Below are 11,764 nucleotides of genomic sequence, written 5' to 3'. Positions count from 1 at the left end.
AGGATGCTCAACATCACTAATCATTAGAGAAATGCAAATCAAAACTGCAATGAGGTATCACTTCACACTGGTTAGAATGGGCATCATCAGAAAATCTACAAACAACAAATGCTGGAGAGGGTGTGGAGAAAAAGGAACCCTCTTGCACTGTTGGTGGGAATGTAAATTGATAGAGCCACTATGGAGAACAGTACGGAGGTTCCTTAAAAAACTAAAAATAGAATTACCATATGACCCAGCAATCCCCCTACTGGGCATATACGTAGAGAAACCATAATTCAAAAAGACACATACATCCCAATGTTCACTGCAGCACTAATAGCCAGGTCATGGAAGCAACCTACATGCCCATCGACAGACAAATGGATAAAGAAGACGTGGTACATATTTACAATAGAATATTACTCAGCCATAAAAAGGAACGAAATTGGGTCATTTGTAGAGACGTGCGTGGACCTAGAGACTGTCATACAGAGTGAAGTAAGTCAGAAAGAGAAAAACAAATATCGTATATTAACGCATATATGTGGAACCTAGAAAAATGGTACAGATGAACCAGTTTGCAAGGCAGAAATAGAGACACAGATGTAGAGAACAAACACATGGACACCAAGGGGGGGAAAGCGGTGGAGGGGGAGCGGGTGGTGGTGGGATGAATTGGAAGATTGGGATTGACATATATGCACTAATATGTATAAAATAGATAACTAATAAGAACCTGCTGTATAAAAAAAATAACATTCAAAAAATAAAAAGAGAGGCAGATCTAACACTGGTTAATAGTGAGAGCTCTGGAGAAAATGGCCAGAGTACGATCTTGACGCCACATTTTCTCAGTGTGACTCTGGGCAAGTTCTTAAGCCTCCTTGGGTCTCAGGGTCCTTGTCTGGAGACATGTAGCTCACAAAGTTGGTGTAAAGATAAAATTATTTTATACAGGTAAGTGCCTTCACCAATGCCTCACACGTAGCAAGCTCCCAACAAATATTAGCTGTGTTAGATTACACACACTGGTTTCCTGCAGCAAATGCCAAGCAGACTAGCCTCTTTGGACTTCACCTTTAAATGTCCTCATCACACCCATTTAGCTCTAATATTTAGATATACAAACAGTGGTCCCGACTTCTGGTAAAAACATTGGCCAATTATTTCTTTAAAATCCTGGAACTCTAAGTATAAATAGTATACGGCCTTGCAGCTACTTCTTTGTAGAAATGTAATTCCACATGTTGATTTCAAGGCCTAGTTCATTCCAACTTGGCCTAGTCCCTCCTTCCTGGCCTCTGTTCTCATCTCCTGCCACTGGCCCATGACTGCCAGAGACACTGCCTCAGGAGGGCTTCTAGCCCACCCAAAACTCAAGCAACATTCCCTCATCCTGCTGCTATTTTTTTTACCAGCTTAGCTTTTTTAATACTCTCAGACTTCCTGATTTGCCAAGCCCATATAACTTCTACTTGCAGTCAACAAACAGCTGTTTTTATAGTCACCACACCCTCTCGAATGCTAGAAAACAACCAAATTCCATGAAAGTAAATTTTTACTTTAAAATTGTTTTTAAATGGGAAAAAAATCTTCCTCTTTCACTTAAGTTGTGTCTTATGGGATGGGTCATAAAACTTAAACTTAGCGATAGAACTTTGGATGGGTCATCCTAGCACCATAAATATGTCCTGTAGTCTATCCACTAATCACTCACTGATGTTATAGGCTGGATAGGAACACTCCAAAATGAAAAATGGTGTTAGGGATCTGGGACATCTTTTTTCTTCTTCAAAAGCTTCCTTTAGTCTTAAACCAGATTTTAAATATATGGAAATTAAGTTAAAATTACTCACTAAGGATTTTCCGCTTTTGATTCATATAATTTTCAAATAATCATTATTCATGAATATCACCTTATGAATCGTCAGAATCAATTGGTTTTTAAATAGTTCAAGCAAACATCTTGGTCACAATGTTATTTTTTACAGCTGTGAGCAAGGAACCCATAGCAAGTTCCTGCTACCTCTCATATTTTAGAAGAAATCTTTCCTGTAATAACTCAGACTTGAAATTTAAATTTTTTTGTCATGCAAAAACCAAAGTTCAATATAATGAATGAGGGATCACATTACTGATTGGGAACACAGCACAAATGCATCAGGAGAATTGTGTTTTAATAACATGTGGCTCAAAACAGCCAAAGTCCAACCTCCATAAAATATTGCTCTGCCTTGATTTTCTTGAACAAAGAAGTTTCGGTTGGAAAACATTCACTGTGGGAATTGTGCTAGGTTAGGAACATCTGGACTCAGCAATGGCCGGACAGAAGCAGATGGTGACTTCATGGGAGGAGAGCTGTAGCTCTTCCACTGCTGAGAGCTACTCATCCCACGTTTTTTCCCCCTTATTTTCCTAATAACAATAAACAATTAGGAAAACAAGAAAATTGTTTAGATGTATCCATATAATTAGCTTCCAATGATATTTTATAGTTCTAGAACTCACCAAAGAAAGCATACATTTATATCACAGGATGCCATAGTAATAAAACGCTGAATGTCAATCAAAGTATCAATAGAGACAAATCATTTTTATATCAGAAACGTTTCATTGGATTTTGAATACAGACTAGTGCTTAATTTGTTGTCTCTCACCACCCTCATCCCTGCCCCTTAAATAAAAGAGAAATAGCTACAACATGGTTTAATGTATGTATATATATGAACCCTGGAGTTGGACTGCTGGCTTAGCAGTTCACTGACTGCTTGTACTCTTGGGCAAACAAGTTATTTATCTTCTTCGTACCTCACTTTATTCCTCTGTGAAATGGGATAATGCCTTATAGAGTTGATGTATTAATTGAATTCATACATGTGAGCACTTAAAATAATGCCAGCACATAGTAGGCACCCAAAAACGTTAGAGATTTTTTATTCTAATCTTGCACCCGTACCCTCAGGCCGATCGTTTCTAGATTATAAAATTACTATTTTCAGCACCCCAAAATGATAGGAAATCATGTATTGCCTTTGGGACCCATGGAAAGGACATGGTACTGGGTTCAGGGGACTGTTCCTGGCCAGGTGACGGTTGGGTACCCTTGAGCAAGGCTTTACTCTCTGAGCCTCCCATGGCCATGCAAATTCAACGAGACGTCATACATCTATGCATCGAGGCTGCTACATGGAACGCACACAATAAGTGCTTCTTGATTATTGGAAAAAATGCGTATCTGTAAGATCCTCTGGGAAATTACTTGTAACAAGCCCTTCTTTTCAAAGTGTTTCCACAAGTGGTAGCACTCCACAAAGCTCTTAAGAGAAATTAGGTAAAGAAACAATGCCCGTAAGTTCTGAAAGCTTGGCTAAACCAATTTTGAAGACTGAATTCTAATTTTAGGCCAGTTTGACCCCTAAATGTCTCTCTCTGGTTTCTGCTTCCTGTGAGCCTAGGGTTCCTGCCTTCAGGAGTCTCATGCATTATGTAAATGAGTGAAGTAAGATCAATTGGGAGTGTTAGCAATGGTGGAAAACTGGCTTGTATCGGCATCATGAACAAAAGATTCTAATTCAAACATTTTGTCCAAAGGGTAAGCTGGGACGAAGTGAGAGTGGCATGGACATATATACACTACCAAATGTAGAATAGATAGCTAGTGGGAAGCAGCTGCATAGCACAGGGAGATCAGCTCGGTGCTCTGTGACCACCTAGAGGGGTGGGATAGGGAGGGTGGGAGGGAGACGCAAGAGGGAGGGGATATGGGGATACATGTATACGTATAGCTGATTCACTTTGTGATACAGCAGAAACTAACACAGCATTGTAAAGCAATTATACTCCAATAAAGGGAAAAAAAGAAATAAAAAAATAAACACCTAAAAAAAAACCCAAAAACATTTTGTCCAAAACTCACCTGTTGGCTAAAGGCAACCCTTAGGCAAGCAGACGGCTCTTGTTTTTGCTTTTTTAATAGGTATACCTAACAATATGAAGTTTGCATTAACTGATATTTAGACTTATTTGCAGTTTTATACAGTTCTTTGCTAAACTTCTTGTACTAAATTCCTAGATGTTTACTCAGGATTGGCCTTTCTCCTCTTCCATTGTCTAACAAGGATGCTACCACCATGCAGGTCTTGCAGCTGTCAGCCGCAAGACATTATTAAGGGATGTGGCTAGCTGCTCCTGGGAGCTCATTAAAGCTGTATCCAGCAGGGTAGCTGGACTCATCCAACAGGAATTTGTAGACAGCCTACTCTGAGCATAACCACACATCATACAGGCATCTAAGCGGGTTTTCCTATTTCCTGATTTTACTCAAAGGATTTAGATTTAGGAAGTCATGTCATCAGTTTTCTTTCTTATTCTTTTAGATGAACCAGCACCTTCCATTTACCAGGAGCAAAATTTCTTGTTATTTATAAGTAAAATCACAGCAAATCTGCTTCTAATCTTGCCATTTCTGAGCTTGCGTGAAAGTTGTTCTGAACTCCGCTTAGATCACCTCAGCCAGTATATATGAAGCACCAGATACTCTGTTCAACCACACGCTGAGGGTTACAAGGCCTTTTGCCCTTCTGGAGTCTGCGGTCTAAAATGACCACCTGTGACTCTAGTAGCTACAAAATGGATAAACAGAATTGTAATTGCCCTACAAAAACAGATAAAATACAAAGGTGATTTTAGAATGGTAAAGCTTATAAATTGGTTTTCACAGCAGAGTTGCTGGGATGCAATGTAAAATAGAGTGATTAAAAAGTTTCGGTGAGCAAGGGCAAAGGCCTTGAAATTAGAGTGATTTTTACTGGAGTCAGTTTCAGTTTAGTGGATGTAAAAGCCAGAATGCAATGAACTGAAGAGTGAATGGGGTGTAGGGGGAGGAGAAGAAGAGAAAAGAGCTGATGAAAGAGAAGGAAATGGAGAAATAACTCCTCCACAGAGCCCGACGCAATCAGGGAAGGGATGTGGTCCTTAGCACAGGTAGAAGGGACAGGGAAAATGTAGACTAAGAAGGGTTTGAAAACAGATAGTTTTGTAGATTGGAGGCCAGGAAGTAGGGCTGCGAGGTTGCACAACTCCAGAAGACATGGTTCAGAAGACTGTGGGAGCGTTGTGCCCTGGAGTTGTGAAACCGGGTGTTCCCATCTCCCTCCATTCATGCCATTTTTGCTCTGAATTAAGAAGCAAGAACACCTATTTTCAAGAGAGAGAGCACAGGGATATCATGATGGGTTTTGACTGGTTGGGACAAGAAAATAAAGAAATAAATATGTAAAATCTATCAAAAGAGCTGATGTCAGAAATGGAAATGGAAGTTGAATCTAGGGACAAGTCAAATGGTGGCCAAGGGACACTGAAAGCTCGGATGATAGCTGGACCACACACTGGGCCCTTCACTCACATCAACTCACTCAATATCATCAACAGTCCAGCAAGAAGAGATTCTTCTTCCTTTATGGATGAGAAAACTGAAGTCCACAGCAGTGATGTACCACACACAAGCTGGGGGATGGCAGAGCCAAGATTCCAGAGACAACGAACCTTCCCCTACAGGTGCTGCTTGAGACACGGAAGAATAGTATATACGATCCCTGCTCCCAGCTCTCACACACTATTGGGAACAAAAGCATATGATAACTGGGACTTCCCTGGTGGTCCAGTGGTTAAGACTTCGTCTTCCAATGCAGGGGGTGCCGGTTCGATCCCTGGTCAGGGAGCTAAGATCCCACATGCCTCATCGGCAAAAAACCAAAACATAAAACAGAAGCAATATTGTAACAAATTCAATAAAGACTTTAAAAAAAAAAGTCCACGTCAAAGAAAAAAAAATCTTAAAAAAAAAAGCATATAAATAACTACAAAGCAATGAGATTAAGGCAAAACTGGTTTATGAGCGAAGTACTGTGAGTACAGGCTTGTAAATTCTCTCAGGTGGCTATATATTTATGGTTGGCAGGGAGGAAAAGTGGGAATAAAGTCTCATGACTTATTTATTTTATTTAAAAATATGTATCCAACATTTAACATCTAGAATCAGCAATTTCTTAAGTTTATATGTAGTTGGTTATTATGAGCCTTATTTGCAGATTTTAAAAGTAGAAAGACACATATTTAAAGTTAAGCACGTTAAGATACTAAAACCTTTATATTTTGTGTAAGGAATTAGGGAAATAAAAATGTGTAATAAATAATGTTGGCATAAAGAAACACTGGAAGGACAAGCATATGAGAAGATGCCTAAGGGACTTCTCTGGTGGTGCAGTGGTTAAGAATCCGCCTGCCAATGCAGGGGACACAGGTTCGAGCCCTGGTCCGGGAAGATCCCACATGCCGCGGAGCAAGTAAACCCGTGTGCCATAGCTGCTGAGCCTGAGCTCTAGAGCCCGTGAGCCGCAACTACTGAGCCCGTGAGCCACAATTACTGAAGCCTGCGTGCCTAGAGCCCGTGCTCCGCAACAAAGAGAAGCCGCGGCAGTGAGAAGCACGCGCACCGCAACGTAGAGTAGCCCCCACTCGCCACAACTAGAGAAAGCCAGCACACAGCAACAAAGACCCAATGCAGCCAAAAAATAAATTAATGTTTTTTTAAAAAAATGTAAAAAGAAGAAAACGCTAGGAAAAGAAAAAAATCCAACTAACCACGATTCTGAGCAATTGAGCAGCACGGGGGTGTGACACTGACTACAGAGAAGGAAACACGTCTTGTCTCTGCTGTGAAGGAAAGTTTGCGTTAATGCTGTTTATTGCTACTGTCTATTAGACTCTAACAGACTCTCACCTAGGGACAAGCTGTAGAAGACTTAACTGTGGTTACAGAATGGAATGTAAATGTTCTCAGCCATGGAAATCTGAGTACAGCTTGATGAAAAGTCTGGAGGTGGAAGCAGAGGTGGGGAGTCCAGGAGACGCAGGCGCTCAAATACCCTCCTCTCACAAAATGGAAAGCCAAGAGATGCTGTCTGTGTTTGGGAGAACTAAAAACAAACGTTGACGGAAATTAAACCTGCAAAAGTGAGTAAGATAAAAATAGTGATGTAACTACTGTGTGTGCGGGGGTGATATTAAGTAAAATGAATATTTGTCATTGCAAGAGTCAATAAGTAATGTCATAAAACATCCATCGTATTTACGTATCTACGTATCGTAGATCCATCGTATTTACACAGTTGGAGGGCATCAGCAGAATTAAAGCTGGGAAGCTAACAGTGGTTGCCTTGCAAAGTGGGACTGAGGCTGGGGAATAAAGAGCAAGGAACCATTGCTTCTTTTTGTAAATCCTCCTGTACTATTTGCCTTTTTTTTTTAACTCTGACAAAACCAAACCAAACCTAACAATCATACAAGGTTATGGTGAAGGTCAGGGATAATCGATTACTAATACCCAGAAATGTAATCGGTGAGCCATCTTGTACCGTTATTAGTAGGATTTCCTCCTGGTGTTAGTACCGGACCTCCAACCTCCCGCACCCTAGATTTTTTCCTTCCTTGGGGATCCTGAATGGCTCCCACCCCCAGCTGCCCTGTCTATTGTTTCAGCAGCACTCCAGCTGCGAGAATGGTCCCTCACTACTCACCTCTACTCCGGATGCCACCTTCGCTGCCGGGGTTGGATGTCCCATCCTGTGGTTATAGCTGTTGTCAGTTTCTCCCTCAACTGCTGGCAAAACACATCAAGCTGCATCTTGCTGTTATACATCAGCTGATATAAATTGAGTTTATCGGTTCAAATGCATGCACTTAAAAGTGTAATTTTAGCACACAATCATACAAATGCTCAATTAAAAATGTAGCTCATAATATACAACATCCTGTAGCAGTTTTTGCCGTTTCTGAGCTTTACAGCATAGGAAGGCTTTAACAATAATCTCTATTTACAAATAGAGCAATATATGCTCATTATAGAACATTTGAAAGAACAGACATAATTGCTTCGTTCCTCTTCATCAGCTTGGGACACAAGCAGAAATCCCATGTTGTTAAAATTAGATGACTCTGAGTCTCCACACTGCTTCTACAGAGAAGGTCATTCTTTGAGTCCTTTGGCCTGAAATACCTCCCAACCCCCCAGGAATGCCTACGCCTCCTCTTCCTGAGGTGTCACTCCAGCCAGAATTCTGGAAGTCATCCTAAACTCCTCTTTCCTCTTCATCCTTCAGATCTACTCGAAACTAGGTCCGTGGATAAATTAAGTACTTCACCCGGGTCACATAGCTTTTGGTGGGTGGGCCTTGGAGCCAAAATGTAGTGTTTAGGAGGTTTGTGCTAAAGCACGCTGCCCTTATGCTTCTGGGTGGCACAGGTGGTGGCTCCATGGAGGATCTGCATAGAATCAAGTCTCCCCCAGTTCCCATTTCCTCCCCAAGAACCATCTCTTGGCATCACTGCTGTCATATAGCTACTAAGTGTCAAGAGCAGGATTCACTTCTTCAGTGAATTTTTATGTCAAACTGTTATCTTTTTTATTTTGTTTTTTCAAAAAGTTATTAATGAAATTTTCCAGTATTCAGAAAAGTTGGAAGAATAGTACAGGAACACTTATATATCTATCCACCACCAGACTTCAACAACTGTCAACACTTGCCAAACTTGTTTCACTCATCTATTGATCTATCTGTTGGATATATCATTTCCAAGAGTTCCTTCCCATTGTCTGACTCTTCCTTTTTGTAGCATCATGTTCTTGTTTAACAGATGTAATATCATTTCACATCTCTCTAGTGATAAGTAACTCATTTTGTAGGATTTTTATTTGGCTCTTCTTATAGTCCCTGAATTATGTTTCTTCTGCGGTCGCTTCTTCTCTGTTTACCTTTCTTTGTCATACTGTAGGTTTTTCTCAAATGTTTGGTGACTCCAGTTGTCAGGCTATTCTTAAGAATGAGATAGGAGAAAGGCTGACTCGGACTCGTAGCACGTATGTGGAACTTGCTGATTGGCAGGCTTCAATTCAGGGTGAATAGTCAGAGATCTGATCGTTGTGCCGAGGCCTCTCAAATGCCGGAATGTAGATGACTTTGTGCCGTGGTACCAACAGCGGCAGCCGCCCAAGTTTTCTCAGAAAGATTCTTCACTCTCTTTATAAAAGTCCCCTCTGGTCATCGGTTGGTTGGTTTTGGTTTTCTCTGTGATTGAGCATCTAGTTGCTGGGGGTTCCTGGCACCAGAGTTGAGGAACAGGGATGGAGGATGACCATTTTGTATAGAGATCTTCACTATCTTCCATCTTCTAGTCATTCCGATAACTTTTCCGAGTCCCCAACCTCAGCAAGGTTCTAGCACAGAGGGAGGCTCCCCTGTCTTCTGCAAGACCCTCCAAGCACATCCTGGGCTATAGCTTCTCCCACTCAGTGTTCTTCCATGTGCTTAGTCTTCCAGAAATCCATTGAAATTGCTTAGTCTCTTGTTCTCTCTTACTCAAGTCCCCACCTTGAACCTTCAGTAGCAAGGATAGGGATGATTATGCCCATTTTACACTTGAAAAACAGAGGCTCATGTGATTAAGTGACTTGCCTAAGATCACACAGCTAGAACGGGAAGGGCCAGGATTAAACTTATATGCTTTTGACTATGCCAAGTACTTCTTTTTTTCCAAACCATGACTCAGCTGGTATGACCTGGAGAAACAAGCCCTTACATAATACGACGCACTTACAATATGCTGTCGTCTGTGTATAAAAATGACTCAGAAACTGCCCAGAATAAACTGTGCAACACCATTTTACAAGTTACGTATCTAGAATCAAGTGAGAACTCATCAAAGTTGTAAAACGGCACTTTTATATTTGGTGGGTCAGGTTGGAGTGGAACAGAGCTTGAGGAGAGAACACTGGTAGGAAGGGCTAGTCATCATTTGCGCAGTTGTGGCAAGGGCGTGGCACACCGAGGGCTCTCGGCTCTGTGAAATAAATCCGCTTTAGAAGTCACATCTGGAGAGTAACTGACCCAGTGAGGTGGGGCAGACTCCAGGCAGGGGGGTGAATAGAAGACTTGCTAGGAAGACAGGGTACCCCACCCACATGGAAGCCACTCTCTCATATACATGCAGTATTTGTTAACTACTGTGTACAGACACTGCGGAAGGCTCTAGAGATACCTTCATCTTCAGCCAGGGAGGGTATTATCCCCAAAAGATAAGGATCTCTTCATTTTTGGATACTTCTGGAAATTAAAAATCCCACAGTATCTCGCAGGAACACATCTCATTCTTAATGGTTTAAGATTTAAAGTGTTACACAGAAGTGTTCTGGTTCAACCACAAATATAGTTTGAGGGCTTTTGAATAGCCGGTCATTTAGTCAACAAATCTTTATTGAGCGCCTACTTAATGGCAGCCACTGGGGCTAGGACCTAGGGACATGCTCGTGAGGAATAGGAGATTATTTCTAAGGAAGTTAAGCGCTTAACCACCAAAGACAATGCCGAAGCACCCACTTTTCTTTTTCTCAGAGACAGAGGCCAAATTCGCTTAACTTTGAAATGTAGAGATTGACCCACAGAAAACCGGGCTAGGCAGATGGTGAACATATTATACGCTGGTATTAATTCACTGTGATATTAAGTTAAATGCATGATATACAGGGGAAGAACATAATTTAACAGAAGATCTTTCTGTTCATACTGTTTTCCTCTAATTTTCACCTTCCCCATAGCTGTTTTTGTCTCAGTCTGATAAAAACAATTTTTTGGAAATTCATTGTGAGGTCTGGACCAAGCATGCAAACCTTCTGTCAAAGGTTGGCACACAAGCCTGTGAACTTGGAACGAGAACACAGCTTTCTAGTTGGACAAATAAAGAAAAGGGAAATTAAAACATCTGATTTCCTCTTCTTTCCATCAGTTGTCAGAAACCTTTGAATAATCAATTCCTCCAGTTCCTGAAAGGTAGATAGCTATTATTAAAGCATTTCCAAAAGGAAATACATGTTAGTTTTCAATAATAATGGAACAAATGAAGTGGTAAAAATGCAACAAATATAAAAGAAAAATTTTTAAAGTACAGTATTTGCATTATTTTATTTGTGATTTTTTCCCCCATCTAATTCCACTCTCTCCAATGGTCCCTGAAACCTCACCAGCAGGCTGACATCCTGATAAACTCTAGAAGGAAGAAAGAAAACACAGTCTAAAAGGCAGGGTGGGTGTGGCAGCTAAGAGAGGTCATGGTGAACAAAAAGCAAGTGCAGCTACTCAAGTGTATGCAGATAAGGTGTCAAGTTCAAGGTCTGAAAGGAAGTATACCAGATTGCAGAGTGCCCACATGATACCTGATGACAGACTTGCAATGACGAACCTGACCTCTAGGTTCTTTTGTGTAGCCCTCACTTCCAAATAAAGCAAGCTGCAAGACCAGTTCTCACATTAGGCGGCAGAAAGCTTCCTTCCTTTGGGAAAAGCTAGTAAAGGCATCTCTCTATGCCCTCTCACTGCAAAAAGGGCCCGCTTTCTCAGGAAGTTTCTGCTGTGGGGAGAAGACTCAAAAAGGCTGTGCGGGCAGAGTGCAAACAGTATGGCAGTTAGAATTAAAATATGAGTCCATGTCCATCCAACCTGGCAGGAGTTAGTTTCCTTCCCAAGCCTCGAATTCTTTATCTGTAAAATGTGGTAGGCAGATTGAATCAGAAAACATTAAGTGATTCTAAATTTCTAAAAGACTTCTTTTCTCAGGACTTCCCTGGTGGTCCAGTGGCTAAGACTCTACCCTCCCAATGCAGGGGGTCCAGGTTCCATCCCTGGTCAGGGAACTAGATCCCACATGCCACAGCTAAGAGTTCGCATGCCAC

The sequence above is a fragment of the Neophocaena asiaeorientalis genome, unplaced genomic scaffold (assembly GCF_003031525.2).
Source record: "Neophocaena asiaeorientalis asiaeorientalis breed wild unplaced genomic scaffold, Neophocaena_asiaeorientalis_V1.1 scaffold59, whole genome shotgun sequence".
In the NCBI taxonomy this organism is placed as follows: domain Eukaryota; kingdom Metazoa; phylum Chordata; class Mammalia; order Artiodactyla; family Phocoenidae; genus Neophocaena; species Neophocaena asiaeorientalis.
This window is presented reverse-complemented; position numbering follows the sequence as displayed.